This window comes from Hylobates moloch, unplaced genomic scaffold (assembly GCF_009828535.3).
Source record: "Hylobates moloch isolate HMO894 unplaced genomic scaffold, HMol_V3 SCAFFOLD_3, whole genome shotgun sequence".
Taxonomy (NCBI): domain Eukaryota; kingdom Metazoa; phylum Chordata; class Mammalia; order Primates; family Hylobatidae; genus Hylobates; species Hylobates moloch.
The window spans coordinates 97345346-97367878 of NW_026652278.1; the positions used below are offsets into that span (position 1 = coordinate 97345346).

General features: G+C 41.2%; 1 protein-coding gene across 7 annotated transcripts in view; it reads left to right on the forward strand.

The window, feature by feature from the left end:
• The window catches only part of MPP7 (MAGUK p55 scaffold protein 7), a 262894-nt gene that overhangs the window by 13572 nt on the left and 226789 nt on the right, over nt 1-22533 (forward strand). For 2 of the 7 annotated variants that reach the window (XM_058436590.1, XM_058436595.1), the window contains exons 1-2: nt 7656-7705; nt 9573-9613. The exons of 2 other annotated variants lie outside the window; for them this stretch is intronic. The gene's annotated coding sequence lies outside the window, so the exon portion shown is untranslated. Of the gene's footprint in view, nt 1-7591; nt 7706-9572; nt 9614-22533 lie in introns of those variants that run through there. 3 more of the 7 variants (XM_058436596.1, XM_058436592.1, XM_058436593.1) reach the window with 3 other exon arrangements.

Consider the following 22533-nt stretch of genomic DNA (forward strand, 5'->3'; position numbering starts at 1 on the left):
CTGCTCCTGCCCCTGCCCCTGTCCCTAAAACCTTTTCTCCATTTCTCCACCCAAAGCCCAGAGTGGGTTTGGGTGGATCCTGTCATTCATTTGCTCAGAACCTTGCTGTTTCACTCAGATTCAAGGGCCAAGTCTCCATAGTGGCTCACTCACCTTACACACTGTATTTGTGAGCTCTTGGCCACACATCTTTTAAACATGCAAAAAAATTTTGGAGAGCTGAGACTGCACTTCTAGCCCCAGTTCTTAAGATTTAAGTGACTTTTGTGGTAAGTCTGGTCCTGAAGAGTTTACCAGTCTGTTAAAAAGGCAGAGATTTCTGTTGGTTGGGATGGCTGTTTTGGTATTTCTTGAGTTAACCAGAGGAAGAAGGGCACGGGAAACAGTTCTTCTCAGCTTCTTTAATCCACTAGTCTGCTAGTCTGGACTGATATGGTTAGCTTTTTTATTTTTTTGAGATGGAGTCTGGCTCCGTTGCCCAGGCTGGTGTACAGTGGCATGGTCTTGGCTCACTGCAACCTCTGCCTCCTGGGTGCAAGCGGTTCTCCTGCCTCAGCCTTCTGAGTAGCTGAGACTACAAGTGTGTGTCACCACACCTGACTAATTTTTTTGTATTTTTAGTAGACACTAGGGTTCACCATGTTGGCCAGGCTGGTCTCGAACTTCTGACCTCAAATGATCCACCCACCTTGGCCTCCCAAAGCGCTGGGATTATAGGTGTGAGCCACCATGCCTGGCCCGGTTAGCTATTTTTGAGACCAAAATCTCAAGAAAGAGGTACGTGCTGAGCTAAGAAGCAAAAAGTGCTGCTGACTTGCCCAACCCAAGGTCTTCTAACCTCACACCCGAGCCTAATACAAAATATTCTGCTCATAAGGCCCTTTCTCAGGATGGCTGTGGCTGGTGGTTCTTGGTGCTCTAAGCCTGACATTGGGCTCTGCTGAGCTTCCAACTTTTAGTGTTTGTTCAAACAGGAACTCAAAGAATGAGGTAATTCCTGAAGGCTCACTTGAACAAGCACAGCCTTGACCCCCAGCTCCATATCCTTGGAGCTGCAGTTTTCAGACTTGTTTCAGTACCGCTTCATGCTCTTAACAATTATTAAGGACCTCAAAGACCTTTTCTTTACATGGGTTATATCTATCAATGTTTACCGTATTAGAAATATAAGTGGGAAATTTTAGAGTATGAATTCAATAAAACATAATAACCCGGCTGGGTGTGGTGGCTCATACCTGCAATCCCAGCACTTTGGGAGGGCGAGGCGGGAGGATCACTTGAGGCCAGGAGTTCAAGACAAGCCTGGGCAACATAGTGAGACTTTGTCTCTACAAAAAATTTAAAAAATTAACAGGATATGGTAGTGTGCACTTGTGGTCCTAGATACTTGGGAGGCTGAGGCAGGAGGATTGCTTGAGCCCAGGAGGTTGAGGCTGCAGTGTACCATAATCACACCACTGCACTCCAGCCTGAGTGACAGAGTGAAACCCTGTCTCGTAAAAACCAAAAATCAAAACATAATAACCCTTTTGTATATGAACACAAATAACACTTCTCTATGAAAAATACCTTTACAAAGAGAGTTTAGGGAAAGAGTGGTGGTGTTTTACATTTTTGCAGTTCTCTATAATATCTGGTTTCGTAGAAGCAGCTGGATTCTCATAACTGCTTCTGCATTCAATCTGTTGTGATTTGTTGTTTGGTTGGAATATGTGAAGAAAATCTAACCCCAGGCACATCTCCAGTTGGAAATAGAGGCATGTTTTAATAGTCTTTTCAGGTAATTGTGGATATTCCCTTTGATGCTACACCAAACTCTGCAAGTGGCCATTTCTTAAAGCTTATTTGCAGTGTGGAATCTGAAACCATATCAGTAAACTTTTCTTACTTTGTTGCATTTAAATCCATTGACCTCTCTTTCATTTTGGATCTTTCTTACTCATGTATCATTTGGGAAATATTGATTCATGGAATTAAATGTTAGCACATTTTACAATACCATTAGAAAAAAAAATTACATTTGTTGAAATCAGCAGTCATCTCTTGAAAAGTCTTCTTCTCCTCCAGCTTTATTGAGATATAATTGGTATATGAAAACCTGCATATAATCAATGTACAGAATTTGTTGAGTTTGGACAAATGTTTACACTCCTGTATTTGGTATTATAAAATGTGCTAACATTTAATTCCATGAGCCAATATTTTCCAAATCATGCATGAATAAGAAAGATCCAAAATGAAAGAAAGACCAATGGATTTAAATACAACAAAGTGAGAAACGTTCACTCATATGGCTCCATATTCCACACTGCAAATAAACTTTAATGTATATTACATTTACCATCTCCACAATCCAGATGATAAACGCGTCCATCACCTCCAAAGTTTCCTTGTGTCCTTGTGTTTTATTTTTATTTTGTGTGTGTTAAAAACACTTAACATGAGATCTACCCTCTACAAATTTTTAAGGACACAATACCGTCTTATTAACTGTCTGCATGTTGGGAAAGCTGTCACACTCTTGGTGGCAGATACAATTTTTCTAAGTATCTAATTTTTGTTTGAAGGCTTGGCTTTTATCATTGGCAACAAATAGGTCAGTTTTTTTTTTTTTTTTTTGAAGCAACAGGCTAATTTTGCGTTTGAGAAAGTGTGTGCCAAATACCCAACTTTAAATACTAATACTTTCAGTTTTTATTTCATGTAAAAATGATATTCTAGAAACAAAAAAAGCTGCTAGTTCAGCTTGCTGATCAAACAGTTGGCATAAATTCTTTTCCTTCAGACAACCTCCATACTTCAGTATGCCGCACAGCTCCTTCATGTGAACTTTCCTGTTTCAGCACAAAGAATATTAAAAAGGTCAAAAGGGCACATACTCAGGGGTTGAGATTTCATGCAATTGCTAATGTTCACTGTTTCATCAAGGATATTTTAATATGAAACCGTCCTTTTTTTCCCCACTGTGAGTTCACAGTGGTCATGAGGACTTATACTGGTAGTGCCACTGCCTTGATTTGTGCTAAGGGGCCAGCAATTTTATACACCCTTGCTTTGATCATCAGTGCTTCCTGTCAGCCTATGAAAGTTGTGAATGACCTGTTTGCATTATTATAATGATAGTGTTGATGTCATGGACATCGTGAAAAGTGCCTGAGGACCCCCAGGGTGTCTTGGAGCACTTTGAGAACAGCTGGTGCCAGTTCAGTTGAAAGTGGGCTCCTCACAGTGATCTGTCTGCTCTGAGGTTGCTCAGCTGCATCCAGCTTCTTCTTTGCTTATTACTCCTAAAGCCGTCGTTTTAGAAGCAGGGACCGGTTACTTCTTGGCTCAGCTGTGCTGTAGTTTTCCAAGTGAAAGGAAGTTTAGTAACGCTAGGAAAGAATTTTTTTTTTTTTTTTTTTTTTTTGAGATGGAGTCTCGCCCTGTTGCCCAGGCTGGAGTACAGTGGCGTGATCTCGGCTTACAGCAAGCTCCGCCTCCTGGGTTCACGCTGTTCTCCTGCCTCAGCCTCCTGAGTAGCTGGGACCACAGGCGACTGCCACCACGCCTGGCTAATTTTTTCTGTATTTTTAGTAGAGATGAGGTTTCACTGTGTTAGCCAAAATGGTCTTGATCTGCTGACCTTGTGAGCCGCCTACTTCGGCCTCCCAAAGTGCTGGGATATCAGGTGTGAGCCACCATGCTCGGTGAAAGAAAATATTTTTGAGATAGGCAACTCCTGATCTGTACAAAGTTGTACATTTTGTTGTCTTACACAATAAATAAACACATCCATAAACATGCTTATACTTGATAGACTTTCCTCATCTTTTAAGATGAAGATAATCACAAAGAGAACATGAAGAAATGTTATGTTCATTTATCAAAAAGTACTAGTTTGGTTATCATAAATAAAAAAAAAAACCAGGCTACCACCTGTTGTAGTTCTTTTTATTTAATGAATGGTTTAACGTGTTCTTTTGTTCTTTTAATTCCTGTAAATAGTAATCAGATCTTGATTTGATTCAGTTTCTATTTTTTGGCAAAACTGCTTCGTAGGTGGTAGCCTATACTTCTCACCCCAGTCAGGTAATATTGGTTGTCTCACTTTTTGTAGTGTTCATGACCATTGATAACCATTGCCTAGATCCATTATTTTATCAGGGGTTTGCAAAATGGTGATATTTTTATTGTTTTCCTGTTTTAGTTATTAGAATGTTTCTATGAAAAGAAACTTTCCCTCATCAACTCTTTGAGATCTAGTTAGTACAGAAAAGATAGGTTGGCTGGGCACAGTGGCTCACACCTATAATCCTAGCACTTTGGGAGGCCGAGGTGGGCGGATCATCTGAGGTCGGGAGTTCGAGACCAGCCTGACCAACAGGGAGAAACCCCGTCTCTACTAAAAATACAAAATTAGCTGGGTGTGGTGGTGTGTTGCCTGTAATCCCAGTTACTCGGGAGGCTGAGGCAGGAGAATTGCTTGAACCCAGGAGGTGGAGGTTGCAGTGAGCCAAGATTGCGCCATTGCACTCCAGCCTGGGCGACAAGAGCGAAACTCCATCTCAAAAAAAGAAAAGGTAGGTTAAATGCCTGATTCTTTTTTGTTTTTGTTTTTAACATCAGTTTTCAATATTATGAGCTGGTCCCTTAGATTAGTCCCTTAGAGCAGGACTGTTCAGGTTGTGTAAATTAAATTGGTCTCTACAGCAGTTTTGTTGGAAACATCAAGCTAAATTGCCTGGTTTTTAGAAGCAAATCTAAAGGAAACTATTAATAGAAAAGTCCTTTTGTTATATTCTGAAAGTAGCTTAATTCACTTGAAATAAAAAAATAATGGCTGAAACATCTTGGAGCTGTTAAATGGGAATTAAAAAAATTAAAACACTTGTTCTTGTCTTTAGAATGATGTATTCATTGCATGTCATTATCCTTTTATGTATCTTATATTGTATTCTGAGATCAGATTAAAAAATGTATAAAGCATCCTTGCTTTCAAGGTTCATAACAGAGTGAGTGAAAAGTTGACCTCTGTTCTTATTACATTGATTTGTTACAATCATTCCATGGGTGGAATGACAAACAAAAGTTCTACTTACTCCAATATTCCACCCTCTTTAAAATTCATAATTTTGAGAAATGGCTGATAGACAATAAGATAAAGTTTTCTTTGGAAAAAATGGGAGCAATCAGTGAAACCTATTATGTAGAGGGGGCAGTCAGATGAGACCGAAGAGGTCCTATTGGAATTAGTGTGAGAGGAGAAAGGAAGGGAAGGCAACTTTCTTCAGTCTTCAGCTGCAGACTTTTCACTGGCTTCTTCCTGCTAATGCTGCCTGTGACTTGAAACAGGTCCTCCTGCTTCAGGCCAGACCTGTTTTTAAGCTGCTCCTCCCTCCCTGAATTCCTTCTCATGATTTGAGTGATTGCTGAATACACAAGACTTGGTGCCTAGACAACAAAAGATTATATAAATGTCTGTGTACATTTGTGTACCCCTCCTGGAAACCGGTTAACAGCTGTCCTTGATCAGCAGGGATCTTGGTGACACTGGTTTTTCCTGTGTGCTTCCTCTCATGTGCATTTCAGAGCGGTATCCTCAGTAAAGTACTTTATTTAATCACTGGTGTTCATACCAACTATTAATCTCACCACCAAGATCTGTTCAGTTGTTTTCAGTTCAGTGTCTTACACTTAATAAATGATAACAAAAGTGATTTTGACTTGGCTTCTGTTATCCTGGGTGCTTCTAATTTCCAGATGGGTCTGAAACTGGGTATTTAAATTTAGTCTTATTTTTGCATATGGAGCTAAAAGTATCCTTTGGGACAGGCTATGTATGATATGGCAAGGCTGCTTATCAAAATAGACATTTTCCTGTGTAATAACAATTTTGGATGGAAAAAAAGCTTTGGGGGCTGGGCGTGATGGCTCACGCCTGTAATCCCAGCATTTTGGGAGGCCGAGGTGGGTGAATCACTTGAGGTCAGGAGTTTGAGACCAGCCTGGCCAACATGGAGAAACCTCATCTCTACTAAAAATACAAAAGTTAGCCGGGCGTGGTGGCGGGCACCTGTAATCCCAGCTACTTGGGAGGCTGAGGCAGGAGAATTGCTTGAACCCAGGAGGCAGAGGCTGCAGTGAGCTGAGACTGCACCACTGTACTCCAGCCTGAGTGGAAGAGTGAGACTCTGTCTCAAAAAAAAAAAAAAAAAGCTTTGGAATGTTTTAATAGAGTGGTACGAACTTGGTGTTTATAGATTAAGAGCTGTCATTTCTTGGTTCTTTACAGTATGCCAGGTGCTGTGTTATGCAAACCCTCCCCAGATGTCCATGCTTAATTCAGCCCTTTGAGTATTCCATTTACATTTACAAATAGAAAAATGGAGTCAGGGAGAAGTTAGGTAATTTGCCTTTGGGGTCGTATAACTAGGAACTGGTAGAGCCAGGATTCAAACCCAGGTTACCCATTCTCCTATACATCAGAGACCAGTGTGTAAGAACTGTAGGATTTGAATTCATATTGGAAATTTCCTCCGCTTTATGGATCTTTAATCCTTCTTTCTTTGGCTCCTTCATATAATTTGGATAAGCACAAGTTTCACCTATTTTGGCCAGTGCCTTAAGGTACTCCACCAACGTGTACCTCTTCCCAGGAGAAGGCTGGGTCACATTGAAAAGTAGCCCACTGCAGGCATGAAATTGTTACGAAATTTTATGTTTCATGTAAAAGATTAAAAGTCACTTTCAACTGTGTGCAATTGACACACCAGAAAAAGGTATCTTTTTTTAATGCTTACCCCTATCCACACACCGTACCTCAGGTTGAGACACAGGCTATAGAACTTTCCAGTCATGTCATGATCAGGTATGGAGTTCAGTTAATTCACTATGTTGATGTAGTGGGGGTCAGGTTGTGAGGAGGTCACCGACACAGAACAAGCAGGCAATAGCGAGGAGTTGAACTGAGGAGTAACACAGATCCTAACAGCGTACGGGAGAAGATTTGATGACTGGAGACGGGGAGCTTAGTTCCTCCATTTCTGGTTTCTTCTTGGTTTCTGCCACTATTTTTCTTTACGCTCCTGTCCTTTAATTGTGGGAGTGACTTCAGTCCTTTTCCCACTTACTCACCCCCACCGCCCCAGTTGTGCATTTACCCATTGTCTTGGTTTCAGCTATCATTTCTGTCTGAGTGGCTTCTAAACTGCCTGTGGCATTAATGAGCTCCAGTTCAGTGAATCCACCTGAGCCCTAATTTGCTGTAGCAAATTTGCAGTTGCTCAGTGGCTGTATCCTGGATATTTGAATGTCTCAGAGTGAGTACGTTTGATTTTAACCGCTCTTCCTCCAAAGCCAGCTGTAAGCATTTTTAAGTGGTACACAAATTGATAGGAAGAGAACATTCCCAGATCCACTGTAGATGAGGCTCAGGTTCCTATTTTATTAACCAAGGGTGCTGAACTGCCCTGGAAGCGGGCAGCCACATTTGCTGGAAAAGAGACAATATACTGAAGTACTTTTCTCTGGCCCCTTGGTGCCCTGTGAGGCACACAGCTGTCTGTGATAATGTCAGAGATTACATCACAGTGCCAATGGAACTAACAGGAACCACCTGTGCACTTCCTTTTACTGGAATGTTCATAAACAGCAGGTTCTCCTAGGCTTTGAACGAACTTTTGCTTCTTCAAGGCTAAAAGCCTCATTGTGAAGAGAAAGAAAGGTGGGTGTTCTTCTTAACAATGACTCTGCTCGTAGCCTTCCAGTGTCCTGGAACGTTGGTTTCCACAGCTCTCTTCCTTGCTTAATTGGTGTACACTGCCCTCGGCATGCAACTGAAAACGTTAGGGCCATATGTCCTAATGGTTAAGAATGTGGACCGTAAAGCTAAACATGTTGGCTTCTAAATTCCAGCCCTGCTTATTGCTGGTTTTATGAATTTAGACAAGTTATTTATTCTCTCCAAACCTCCGTTTTCTTAACTGAAGCAGGCTAATTAGAATACCTACCACAAAAGTTGGTAGTGAGAATTCAATCTGATAACACATTAGAAGTATTTAGTGCAGTGTCTGGCACATACCAAAGGTCAGTAAATGCTAATTGCTATTATTAATTAACAGTATTGTTGGTAAATACCCTAGAAAAGCTGTTTTATTTTATTTTTTCCATCTCTGCTATCTGGTCAATAACCTGATATTGTCATCTCTTCCTACTCATAGAATCTCATGTTGTCATTTGTCTCTCTGAGTTACTGCTGCTACCTTCTTTGAGTAGATACTCATTACCTCTTCATTGTGTGTACAGAATGTTGGTACAGAAGTCATCTTCGTTTTTAGAAATGACCATTAGGCCTGGCGCAGTGGCTCACGCCTGTAATCCCGGCACTTTGGGAGGCCGAGGTGGGTGGATCGCTTGAGATCAGGAGTTTGAGACCCGCCTGGCCAATGTGGCAAAACTGCATCTCTACTAAAAATACAAAAACTAGCCAGGTGTAGTGGCGTGCACCTGTAATCCCAGCTACTTGGGGGTCTGAGGCAGGAGAATTGCTTGAACCTGGGATGCAGAGGTTGCAGTGAGCAGAGATTGCGCCACTGCATTCCAGCCCCGGTGACAGAGTGAGACTCTTAAAAAAAAAAAAAAAAAGAAACAAAAAAGAAATGACCATTTATTCTTTGGATCTACTCTACCACACTGAGTCTAAATTACTCAGTTTGCCTTTCAAAGCCTGTCATATTGAGGCCTGTATATGGTATTTTCCATTACTCTTGTTTTTCTTTTACATACCCTCCACTCTAGTCAGACACAGGAATGTGTACACGGCATGCATTTTTCTTTCTCTTTTTGTCTAAATTGGCACCCTGTATTGCTTTGCCAGGCACATGCCCGTTTGTCTCTCATGGGACAGTTTTGACCCTGTTATGTGGAGGTCGCATGTGACCTTTGTCTGGCCTGCGCTTTCCCAGGGTCCGAGATGATCAGGGTCTTGGCCGTTGCACCTCCTCTAGGCTGCGACCCAGCCTGCCTTTAGGAGTCTAGATTCTGGGAAACTTTATTACTCCGTTGCTATTTATTAATCTGGAGTCAAGAGTACTAGAAATCACACCATTTTTTTTTTTTATGCCTAAGCCCTGTTAAAAGGAATTCTGTTCCTGAAATTTGGACTGCATATGACATCACTATACCGTCAGGCCCCTGTATGCATGGGTTCTGCATCAGTGAATTCAACCAACTGCAGATCAAAAATACTAACAAACAAATGAATGGTTCTTTCTGTACTGAATATGTCCAGACTTTTTTTCTGTCATGATTCCCTAAACAGTATAACAACTATTTACATAGCATTTGCATTGTATTAGGTATTGTAAGTAATCTACAGATGATTTAAAGTGTGCAGGAGGATATGCACAGGTTATTTGCAAACACTGTGTTATTTTATATCAGGGGCTTGAGCCTCAGTAGATTTTGGTATCGGGGGACTGTTCTCCCACATATACAGAGGAACGACTGTATAACTTCTTTATATCATATTGTTCCTAAAATAAATCTAGACCAGGTACACAGTAATGTTCCCTTTATTTTTGTCCCGTTAGGTATAGCAGTCTTGGCAGTTGCTGAACTGAATTGCTGCCTGGTAAGAAGTGTAGTCAAATATGAATGAGCATGCATTCCTCCCTGTTCTCTGTAATGGCTCATTGTCCTGGTTTACCAGTGGTGGCTTGGGCACATTAGGGAGGCACGGACCTTCCTAAGTGGTTGCCCCATTCAGATAGCCTCATCTCACACATCAAGTTCTTACCTTGGCTCGTGACAGTCATAATAATTCTAAGGGATCATTTACCCACAGTTTAGACTTGATTTTTCTTGGGTTTGATGGTGGGAACATTTTAAGACTAAGAAATTGAGTGGAAGAAAAATTAATAGACATGTCTTTGAAGGTAGGGATTTTGTCCTTAAACTTATATCCCTGATGCCTGTGTAGAATAAGTGACATTGAAAGAATGCATGGAGTTCTTTTTTTTTTTTTTTGAGACAGTCTCGCTCTGTCACCCAGGATGGAGTGCAGTGGAGCAATCTTGGCTCACTGCAACCTCCGCCTCCTGGGTTCAAGTGATTCTACTGCCTCAGCCTCCTGAGTTGCTGGGATTATAGGCATGTGCCACCATGCCCAGCTAATTTTTGTATTTTAATAGAGATGGGGTTTCGCCATCCTGACCTCAGGTGATCCACCTGCCTTGGCCTCCCAAAGTGATGGGATTACAGGCGTGAGCCACTGCGCCCGGCCGAAATTCTTAAAGAGCATGCTGTGCATTTCTGTAGTGAGCCAATGACAAACCCAAAAGACCCATCAGAGATTCACCTCTTAGAAGGAAAAAGATCTGCTAACCTGCAGAACGTTTCTATCGGTGACTTGAGGAAGGACTTGGAAAGGGAACAGGGAGAATTAGGGTTGGGAAGGAAGACATTGGATTTATTTGGGAGAACTTTTAGTAGCTTCCTCCTTCTGAATCTTCCTCTTAGCTTCCTTAGGAGATATTGAGGCTTAGTGCCCTTGCCTAGTTGCTGCCACTGGGGAACTTACCCATAGCTTAGGCCCACCCTGTAGATTCACTCCAGGAGATCAAACCAGCATTTAGATCTGCTAATTATGCCATTTCTATTTCAAGAAATACATTGAGTCCAAAATAGAAATTGACTGCTTGCTTCACCCTGTTCACCCTGGAGTTATTCAGGCAGAATATGTCAGATATGTTTCATGTGATATTTTCATTAGGCAAGAGATATGGATCCTTTTCTTTCCTTCTTTTTTTAATTTGGGTAACATTTCAGAAATAATGAATGGCGAAGAGAACACAATAAATGACCTTTACCTCCATTAACAGATGTTAACATTTTGGTGGTTGTTTTTTTTTTTTCCAGATTAAAAAAAATGGAATAAATGAAATGTTATAGATAACGTTTGAAATATACTTTGTTCCCCTTTCCAGTTTTATTTCCCTCTCTTCCCAGAAGTAGTTAATATGAATTTATATATATCCTTTTCTAAATTTTACTATATGTAGATATTTCCTTAAGGACCTATGCAGTGTTCCATGTTTATTAACATAAATGATACACTGTGTGTTTCATTCTGTTACTTGCTTTTAAAAATCTATTTTGATGATATCTAGCCATGATGATATACAGACCAGATGACATTTTAGTTTTTTGTGGTGTCTGCAGGTGTTTTCTTTAAGTACCTGGTTGCTCTTGTAAATCCATCAGTACCTCTAACATTTCCTAAAAATCTTTGTTTGTATGCCTTAAATTGATTAGGAATTTAAAAATGGATACCCCCAGTAAGCTAAAAGTCTGATGTTTGGTGGAAACTTCCATATGCAATTTAGCAGCCTGTCTCAATATTTTGTGTTCCAAAAAGATGCTGCGAAGATAATGCAGTGGGTGTGGAATCGTATGCAAAGGACTTGAGTAGGTGGCAGGGAGTTTTTGACTTGTACTAACATACATAGAAGTGCTGTTGCTAGGGCCACTTTGGGAACTTGTTATTGTGTGGGAAAGTGTTATGCTATTAAAAGTTTTATTTTTCTTTTTTTGGTAACAGTGTTAGTTTTCTATATTAAAATAATATTCTCTTTGGTTTAAGGAATATGCATGGATATAAAATTGTTATTTATAATATTAATCTGGCCCTGTTCTTCTAACCAGGCTTTGGTCTCATTGTCCCGGCAGCCTGTTGGACAATTTCACGTGGGTAGCTCTTCATCTCACTCAAAAGATCAAAAATGGAAAAATAGGTCCACTTTTTCATGGACTCCTTTTCTATTTAGGGTACGATTATTCTTTTTGTATCTAAGATTCGGAACTGTGGACTTACCTTTGAATCCCAATACCTCTTTAATTTTTCACTTTCAGACCTGCTCTTTTCCCCTTTAACATTCTCTTGAGCACTAATCTCTTGTATTCTAATCTCATCACTATCATTCTAGTCTAATTATGCTCACTTCTGACCTAGATTACTACAGCTGCTGCTTTGCTGAGTATATATGCAGCCTTCAGTTTACCCCGTACCCTGTTATTAGGTTTTAAAGTTTTCCTTGCGTAACATCATGTTTGCAGAGGACTTCTTTGTGGACTTGTAAAGGCTCTGAGGTTGCTGTATTCAAACCCCAGTTCTGCCAACTGTATGACCTTACATATGTTGTAAATCAAGCCTATCCAACCTGCGGCCCATGGGCCGCATGCAGCCCAGGACGGCTTTGAATGTGGCCCAACACAAATTCCTAAACTTTCTTAAAACATTAGGAGATTGTTTTTGTGATTTTAATTTTTTAAAAAATTTTATTTATTTATTTTTAATTTTTTTTTTTTTTTCTCATCGGCTATCATTAGTATTAGTGTACTTTATGCGTGGCTGAAGACAATTATTCTTCCAGTGTGGCCCAGGAAAGCCAAAAGATTGGACTCAGTTCCCTCATAAGTAAACTGAGACAGTAGTAATAGTATTTAGATGATAGGGTTGTAGTAGGATTTATTTATTTATTTATTTATTTGGAGACAGGATCTTGCTGTGTCTCCCAGGTAGAAGTACAGTGACACTGTCACGGCTTACTGCAGCCTTGACCTCCCAGGCTCAGGCTATCCTCAGCCTCCTGAGTAGTTGGGAGCACAGACATGTGTCACCAAACCAGGCTAATGAATTTTTTTTTTTTTTTTTTGGAGAGGCAGGATCTCACTATGTTGTCCACGCTGGTCTCAAACTCTTGGGCTCAAGTGATCTTCCTGCTTTGGCCTCCCAAAGTGCTGCAATTATAGGCAAGAGCCACCACACCTGGCCTGTAGTAGGTTTTAAATCAGAGAATATGTGTCAAGTCCTATAGCTGGCACAGTCAAACAATAGGGCTGTTATTCCTAATCCTATCAAGTCTTAATCCCTTTACCCAGATCCCATTGTTCTTCACATTGTGCTGTTCTCAAAATATTCAGCTTTAAACTTTTCCAAACATAAACCTGTTCTGTGATCAGATCAGTGACTTTGTCCTTTGATTCCTCTCCCTTCATATCAAACCTATGCGTGCATGACTTGCGCTCCTGAAAACAAACGCACCCATGTGCGTCTCTAGTTTTTCATCTGTAGTGTCTTCTGTTTTGTTTACATTCTATTGATCCTTTAGTAATCCAACTCAAAGACTCTTACAGTGATACAGTGTTCTGTTTGTCTTTATGTAATTTCATCTTGTTTGTTTGCTACCTTATATATAGAAGCTATTTCTCATCTCAGCTGTAAATCTCATCTGTGTTGGACTATTTTAGATTACTTTGGTAGCCTAACCAATGCTAAATATTTATTAATGTCTTCATAACAGCTTGCTACTTGGTAATGTTTATGCTTGTTGTAAAAAGCATGTGACAAGGCTGGGCATGGTGGCTCACGCCTGTAATCCTAGCACTCTGGGAGGCCGAGGTGGGTGGATCACCTGAGGTCAGGAGTTTGAGACCCGTCTGGCCAATATGGTGAAACCCCATCTCTACTAAAAATACCAAAATTAGCTGGGTGTGGTGGTGGGCGCCTGTAATCCCAGCTACTCGGGAGGCTGAGGCAGGAGAATCGCTTGAAACCGGGAAGTAGAGTTTGCAGTGAGCCGAGATCATGCCACTGCACTCTAGCCTGGGCAACAGAGCAAGACTCCGTCTCAAAAAAAAAAAAAAAAAAGGTATGTGACAGCCTTTTTGGTCAAGTGGATGGATGAGTATTCATCTTTATTGCAGACCTACTATGTGCTAGGTTCTCCAAGAGGTATAATGATTATGAGATACACAAGGTTTCTGCATGGGTACACACATATCCACAATTTTCTACTTTAAAGATTGCTCTTTAAAATTGCTGTGTAACCAGTGAGTTGGAGACATACAATAATGGCTCTGTAGTGAGATTGGTTGGGAGGTTGTTCAGGTGTTGAGAATAGTGGCTTGGACTGGCGTGTTGGTGGTAATGCAGATGTAGGGAAGAAGACTGATTCAAGAAATATTAGGAAGGGGTAGGGCATGGTGGCTCAAGCCTGTAATCCCAGCATTTTGGGAGGCTGAGGCAGGTGGATCCCTTGAGGTCAGGAGTTTGAGACCAGCCTGGCCAACACCATGAAACCCCTTCTTTACTAAAAATATAAAAATTAGCCAGGCGTGGTGGTGCGTGCCTGTAATCCCAGCTACTCGGGAGGCTGAGGCAGGAGAATTGCTTGAGCTCAAGAGGCGGAGGTTGCAGTGAACAGAGCTTGCGCCACTGCACTCCAGCCTGGGTGACAGAGCGAGACTCTGTCTCAAAAAAAAAAAAAAATATTAGGAAGGTGACAGGACACAGTGATTATTGGATATAAGACGTAAGGGAGAGATAGGACTCAACAGCACATCTAAGATTTCTGCCTTGGGTATCTAGGTGAATGGTCATGTCGTTCATGAGAAGAGGGTATGCTGGTAGAAGAGCAGGTCTTGAGGAGGTGGTGGAAAGACATGTTCATTTTCAAACATGTTGTATTTGAGATGCCTACACATTAAGTGAAGGTGACACTTGGTTATATGGTGGGTCTAGCTTAGGGACAGAGAACTGGAGATGTCAGCTTAAAGGTGATAATTGCAGCCAAATTTCTTGTTCTTTAGTGGCAACATTTTCAAGTTCAACAATGCCTTTTACTAAATCTAGACTATGGACATTTAAGCCGATTTCATCAAGATGTATTGAATTCTGATTATAGTATTTGAATGTCCTGTGTTAAGCTCTGGGCAGATACAAAGATGAATACTGTCTAGTTTCCATCTTGGGACCTTAGAATCTAAGGATGAAATTGAACTAAAGCAAACTAAATATGACTAGAAAGTCATATAATAAGAGTAGCTTATTTTTGCTAATTATTTGTGAAATTGATGGCATATAAAAAAACTAGGAAGGGATAGTGATGAAGGTAGTTTATTTTTAGAGGCGTTTAGGTTTTTTAACCTTTCTGTAGCAGGAAGTAGAGAGGAAGTCATCCAGGCAGCCTCCTATGTAGTCCAGGATTTGAGCTGTGCTATACTTTAGTCTGTGTAGTGTAGGCACTGTGTAAACACTGGGTGGATGGATATGATTGCCCTATAAATCTTTTTCATTTGTTTTGTTGGTTCTGGGAGCCAAAGAACCTTCTAATTTATTAGAGGGCTATCAGAAAAGTGGTAAATTTTATTAAACTATACTATTTATTTTGTTTCTGTAATGTTAATGTTGTGTGAAATTCTTTTGATTGTTGAAGAATGTGGGCAGAGTTTAGGGAGCTTTGGTAACTATGAATGTAGTATTTAAAAAAAATTTTGGCTGGGCGCAGTGGCTCATGCCTGTAATCCCAGCACTTTGGGAGGCCGAGGCGGGCGGATTACGAGGTCAGGAGATCGAGACCATCCTGGCTACGGTGAAACCCCGTTTCTACTAAAAATACAAAAAATTAGTTGGGTGTGGTGGCTGGTGCCTATAGTCTCAGCTACTCAGGAGGCTGAGGCAGGAGAATGGCATGAACCTGGGAGGCAGAGATTGCAGTGAGCCAAGATCGCGCCACTGCACTCTAGCCTGGATGACAGAGCGAGACTCCATCTCAAAAAAAAAAAAAAAAAAATTTATTTTACAGAGATGGGGTTTCATGATGGTCTCGAACCCCTGGACTCAAGCAATCTGCCCACCTTGGCCTCCCAAAGTGCTGGGATTATAGGCATGAGCCACTGTGCCCAGCCTTTGTTTGTTTGTTTTGTTTTAGAGATGGTATCTATGTTACCCAGGCTGGACTCGAACTCCTGGGCTCAAGCAATCCTTTCAACTCAGCCTCCTGAGTAGCTGGGACTACAGGTGTGCACCACCATGCCCGGCTTGTAGTATTTTCTAATCAACATTCTGAGATATATGCAGCTTTGATTATTTATACAGGGATAAGAATAAAAATCTGGGAGGTCTAGTGAATGCAGAACTTGACATTGTTAATGCAAAATAATTGCGTTCTGCAAAGAATAGGAAATTCTTTCATCGTGTTTGCATTTTGTGATAGCCCTCTTGATGCAATTTGCCTTAAAGTAGCAGAAGTTCCTTGCTTTTATAGTCTCTGAATGCTTCTCTTAAGCATGAAGGTACATATGGGTGAGTGAGCTGGAATGTGAGAGTGGGTAGAATGTTCTCAGCTCATTGAGGTAAGTCTTCTGTAGGAGAGGCTACGCTGAGCAATTGCTTATGTCTGTCTCCACTTATCTTGTAACGGCACCAATAAAGAGGACACCTAGGAAATCTTGACAAAATACCTTGATCTGAATGCCTTTAATCTTTTTTAGGCTGTGTTCTTTTTGTAGATAGAATTCTTTCGTAATTGTACCATAAGATATAGAAAAGACTTCCTGGTTAATTTAGGGCAGGTTGACTTACAGTCTCTTTTAGACGATTCCAGATTGCTTTTGAACTGTTAATACTGGCTAATACTGTTTATGGTTTAAAATGACATTTTGGGGCCGGGGTGGTGGCTCACGCCTGTAATCCCAGAACTTTGGGAGGCCGAGGTGGGTGGATCACTTGAGGTTAGGAGTTCGAGACCAGCCTGGCCAACATGGTGAAACCCCATCTCTACTAAAAATACAAAAAATTAACCCAGTATGGTGGTGTGTGCCTATAATCCCAGCTACTGGGGAGGCTGAGGCAGGAGAATCGCTTGAACCTAGGAGTGGAAGTTGCATTGAGCCGAGATCGCGCCACTACACTCCAGCCTGGCTGACAGAGTGAGACTCCATCTCAGAAACAAACAAACAAAAAAACAAACAAAAAAACTATTTTGGGCTGTTTTTCTTGGTCTATAATAAAATCATTATTCTACATAGGAAGTAGTAACAGGTGAGTAAGACTTAATAAGTAAGTGTATTAAATTTAAAAAATGACTCCAACATCTCCAGACATCAGTATCCACATATACTTTTCCCCTCCTGTTCCATTTCGTTTTTTTTAAACTAAGAGTTTATATACATTTTTTAAAAATCAACAGTGTATATAAAATTAAGATTCAAGCAAATCTTTATGAAGACTCAGTTAATGAAAATTTAGTTGACTGAGTCATTAACTATATCTGTTGATTATTCATTAGCAATTGCTACTGGAGTGAAATTACTTTCTAGAGATGTTTCTAGCCATTAAATGAAAAGCCCCAATGAAAAGCACTTCTTTTCATTATTGAGGGTCTATCAATACCTTAATGAATTACCTCTATTTATTATTTTATATACTTACATCTATAACTATATATGCACACACAATATATGTACAGATATAAGTAAAACTATTAAAAGTAAAATGCATGCCAAAAAGTGCACATTTAAGTGTAGAGCTTGACGGATTTTCACAAATTGGACACACCTGTGTAAATAGCACATTTTGGTATATATTTTACAAATAATTTTCCCTGGTTTTATGTAACAGGAAGAAACGTTGATCTAAGTCACGAATCTAGAAGCGCATTTTAGTTTGGCTGAAGATGGGTGAATAGTCTTCAGGTATTTTTCAGGCTTAAGTGCTCATGGTCAAACTCTATGGACTAGAATGTTGGGTCTTGATCATTCATTAGTCTGCCTCATTTTCAGAGGAGAATATTGAACCTTGTCTTCAGCTTTTCAGAAGCTGCAGTGAGCTGGCTTTTTATTCAAATATGCATCCTTGTAAGTGCCCCAGAATCTTTTTTTGTTTGTTTTTTGAGACGGAGTCTCGCTCTGTCACCCAGGCTGGAGTGCAGTGGCATGATCTCAGCTCGTTGCAACCTCTGCCGCCCAGGTTCAAGTGATTCTCCTGCCTCAGCCTCCCAAGTAGCTGGGACTCCAGGCACGTGCCACCATGCTTGGCTAATTTTTTGTATTTTTAGTAGGGACAGGGTTTCACCGTGTTAGCCAGGATGGTCTAGATCTCCTGACCTCGTGATCCACCTGCCTCAGTCTCCCGAAGTGCTGGGATTACAGCCACTGCACGCGGCCTCACAGAAGAATCTTAACTGCCCTTAGACTGCATGTTAAGGCAGCTGGATCTGTCTATATATCTATGAATTTCAAATAGGTACTCTCCAGACATTTCCCAGGGAGTACAAACAGGGCTCCCTACCTTTCAAAATTAATGAAGTCTTGCTTGAAAGAAGCAATATTTAGGGAGGAGTGCCTGAAGGATCTGCAGTTCACACATTAGACAAGGTATTTCAAATTGTGCTCCTGCATCAAGCCGGATTAGCAAGAGAACAGTGTCTTTATGTCATATTTGATTGGCATACCAACAAGCTTTTGCTGAATTTTTAGCTGGTGTGATATTAGTGGGTGTTGCGATGGCTAATACTCCAGAAATCCTGTAATGGTGTTATAAATCCTGTGACCCCACCACTTAATATTTTTTCTTCTCAAGTAAAACAAATGTTTTTCAGAGCATGTGACTGTTGTCTGACTTTAAATGAAATATTCCTCTGGTTTCTCTGCTCCTTCCAAAAAGATAGGCAGCACATCTGCAAAGATGGAAAGATACATTGCAAGTACCTAACTTCCTTTTGCCTAGAAACCATATTTGGGACCTCTTGTGTTGTTTCGAATTATGCACACAAACCATTTCGATTGATACAATTCTTAAAAAAAATTAAAACACACCAGTTGCTGGTCATGACAAGGTAAAACAGTTCTGCCTGTAATTATTATGGGTCTAGATCAGTGGACACCACCAGCTACTTATTTAGCTTACTATTGTACTAAAAAGTCCAAAAAAAAATGGCTGGGGCAGTCCCACTGAGAGATCCCATCATCATTTAATGTCCCTGGAGGAAAGGCAACATGCGCTATTTCAAAGAACCGTGGTCTTCAGAAAGAGCTCTCAGGCTTCAAGACTCTTCAAAAATAGCAGCCTAAGCATTACAGCCAGAGGTTTCTGATGAACTCTGATTTAATAAGTTCCCCAAAGACATTTTAACATTTTCACGCATTTTTAACAATAAATATTTTGCTTCGATTTCCTACTGCATGTTTAAGAAAACGAGGATAAGAGGGCATTGACGTTGAACAGGCACTGCAGATAGAACTGAAGTAGGCACACATGCCTTTCCCCACCCAGCACTAGATGTAGATTGTGCCCCCTCCCCAGCTCCCCTCTTCCCCTGCCACTTTTTTTTTTTTTTTTTTTTTAAAGAGATAGTCTTGTTATGTTGCCCAGGCTGGTCTGAAACTCCTGCGCTCAAGTGATCCTCCTGCCTCTGTCTGCCAAGAAACTGGGACTACAGGTGGGTGCCACTGTTCTGGCATCCTCCTACCCCCCTCCAATTAAAACAATAGTTTTAAACATGATTTAAAGCTTCTGAACTGCTGGGCTGCTGTGTATTGTGATTATAACCATGTCCATGAGGCATTAGAGGAGAACCACCGTGATGTTTTGCTGAATGAAAGCATAGTCAGCAATTCCCTCTGCTGAGATTTGCCTTGACCTTAGCTTTATGCCTGTGAAAATCTTCCTATTCCTTAAGGACTGTGTCAAACACCTCTTCATCCTTGAAGCTTGTCACTCTTCTAACTCGCCATCTCAGTCTTGTGGCATTTACCAGCCTACAGGTCATTGCATATGAAGCTGTAATGGGGTCTTGGGAATCATCTGGTTCGGGGACACCCAGAGGCCTAGGGGATTCTGGGACTGGCTGCGGCCATGTTGCTGTTTTTAACAGAACCAGTAAAACCAGATCTAGACTCCACATTCCCTAACTCCAACTCAGGTCTCTTTCTGTCCTAATATCCTGACTTTGCAGAATACCCTGATCTTAAGCACTATTCGTTCATCAAAGTTTGAAGGAAAATGATCTAATCTTATGTACTTTGAAGTACTACTTATTAATTTTATGTTTAAAATATTCAAACATTGTACTTGGGAGGCTGAGGCAAGAGGATCGCTTGAGGCCAGGAATTAGAGACCAGCCTAGACAACATTGTGAAACCCTATCTCTAAAAAAAGTAAAAAAAATTAGCTGGGTGTGGTGGTGCATGCCTCTAGTCCCAGCTACTTGGGAGACTGAGCTGGGAGGATCACTTGAGGCCAAGAGTTGGAGGCTGCAGTGAGCTTTGATCATGCCACTGTACTCCAGCCTGGGTGACAGAGCAAGATCTCATCTCTTAAAAAAAAAAAAAAGATAAAAACAAATATTCAAACTGTGAAGATGAAGTTCTCTGGCTAATTGAAGATTTAATGTTGGTGGAGATTTACTTTAGAATGACGATGGATTGGCTTCTTTTGTGGTAATAGCTGAAGAGTTTGGGGACATAATTACTCCCCAATTTATGCTTATGCAAGGTTGGACTAGATTAGAAGAGAATTGAGTTAAAATTGACCTCAGTTTGTTGAGCATTCACTGTTGTCATCACTGTCTGGGCATTGAGGCTATGGCATTGAATGAGCTAATTTGTTCCCCTTTTCTATTCTTTGCTGGAGCAATGGGATTAGGATAGCAGGGCACGTTCCTCACCTGCCTCTCCCAAAGGTCCTACATCAATCAGATGAGCAGGGTTTTAGAAACGTAAAGTATTTATATCACACTGAATCCATCGCCTCAGTCATAAGTAATCAAAATGTTTAAGGAAGTAGAAATAGTTATGGGAAAAGAAAGTCCTTACTTTTGAGTGAAAGGTGTATGTAATTATAGGTGGATTTGCTGTATATATTCATGAATATTCCTGAAGGAAGAGTAGTTTCATGAGTCTATAATAATAGCCCCATTTTCTTTTTCTTTTTTTTTTTTTTTTTGAGACGGAGTCTCGGTCTGTTGCCCAGGCTGGAGTGCAGTGGCGCGATCTCGGCTCACTGCAAGCTCTGCCTCCTGGGTTCATGCCGTTCTCCTGCCTCAGCCTCCTGAGTAGCTGGGACTACAGGTGCCCACCACCACGCCTGATTAGTCCCATTTTCTTTCTTTTTTTTTTTTTTTTGACACGGAGTCTCGCTGTGTCCCCCGGTTGGAGTGCAGTGGCGCCATCTCAGCTCACTGCAAGCTCCGCCTCCTGGGTTCACGCCATTCTCCTGCCTCAGCCTCCCGAGTAGCTGGGACTACAGGCACCTGCCACCACGCCCGGCTAATTTTTTGTATTTTTAGTAGAGACGGGGTTTCACCGTGTTAGCCAAGATGGTCTCGATCTCCTGACCTTGTGATCTGCCCGTCTCGGCCTCCCAAAGTGCTGGGATTACAGGCGTGAGCCACTGCGCCCGGCCGATTAGCCCCATTTTCTACAATTGTCTTTTTTTTTTTTTTTTGAGACAGAGTCTCACTCCGTCATCGAGGCTGGAGTGCAGTGGTGCATTCTCGGCTCACTGCAATCTCCTCTGCCTCTCATGTTCAAATGATTCTTCTGCCTCAGCCTACTGAGTAGCTGGGATTACAGGCATGCACCACCACACCCGGGTAACTTTTGTATTTTTAGTAGAGACGGGGTTTCACCATGTTGACCAGGCTGTTCTCGAGCTCCTTACCTCAAGTCATCCGCCTGCCTTGGCCTCCCAAGGTGCTGGGATTACAGGCGTGAGCCACTGCGCCTGGCCCCTAATTGTCTTTATAATAAAAATGGTTTTTAAAAATGTAAAAATTAAAATTCAGATTTAAAGTGGCTTACAATGTACTCTATGATGTAACCCTTGCCTACAGTTCCTTCTTTATCAGAATTTCTCTGGCTCATTTTGTTCCAGCCGCATCTTCTTTGGAACATAATGGGCTCTTTCCTTCTTCCCAGCCTGAATTCTTCTTGTACCTTCTGCTGGATGCCCTTGCCTCTCACATGGCGGTTCCCTGCCCCACAGTGATTCAGGGCTGAGTTTAATTGCACATGCTTAGAGAAACTTCACCTTCTACCCAATATAGAGTACGCCTCCTCTCTACTCACATTTATTATTCTTCATTAATTTAATTTAATTTAATTTATTTATTTTTGAGACAGGGTTTCTCTCTGTCATCCAGGCTGGAGTACAGTGGTACTTCACTGCTCACTGCAGCCTCGACTTCCCAGGTCCCAGCTATCTTCCCACCTTAGCCTCCCGAATAGCTGGGATTACAGGCATGCACCACCACGCCCGGCTAATTTTTGTATTTTTGGTAGAGATGGAGTTTCGCCGTGTTGCCCAGGCTGGTCTCAAACTGCTGACCTCAAGTGATCTACCTGCCTCAGCCTCCCAAAGTGCTGGAATTACAGGTGTGAGCCACTGTGCCTGGCTCGTTATTCTTTCAAATGGTATTAACGACTTTTCTTTTACCATGTTTATCACATTTTATACAGGTTGAGTATCCCTTATCTGACATGCTTGGGACCAGAAGTGTTCTGGATTTTATTTTATTTTATTTTATTTTTCTTTTGGAATATTTGCATTATACCAGTTGCTCAAGCATCCCTAATCTGAAAATCCAAAATCTGCAATGCTCTAGTGACCATTTCCTTTGAGCATCATGCTGATAATTTTGGATTCTGGAGCATTTTGGATTTCAGATTTTTGTATTAGAGATGCTCAACCTGTGGTATTTATTGCTTCTT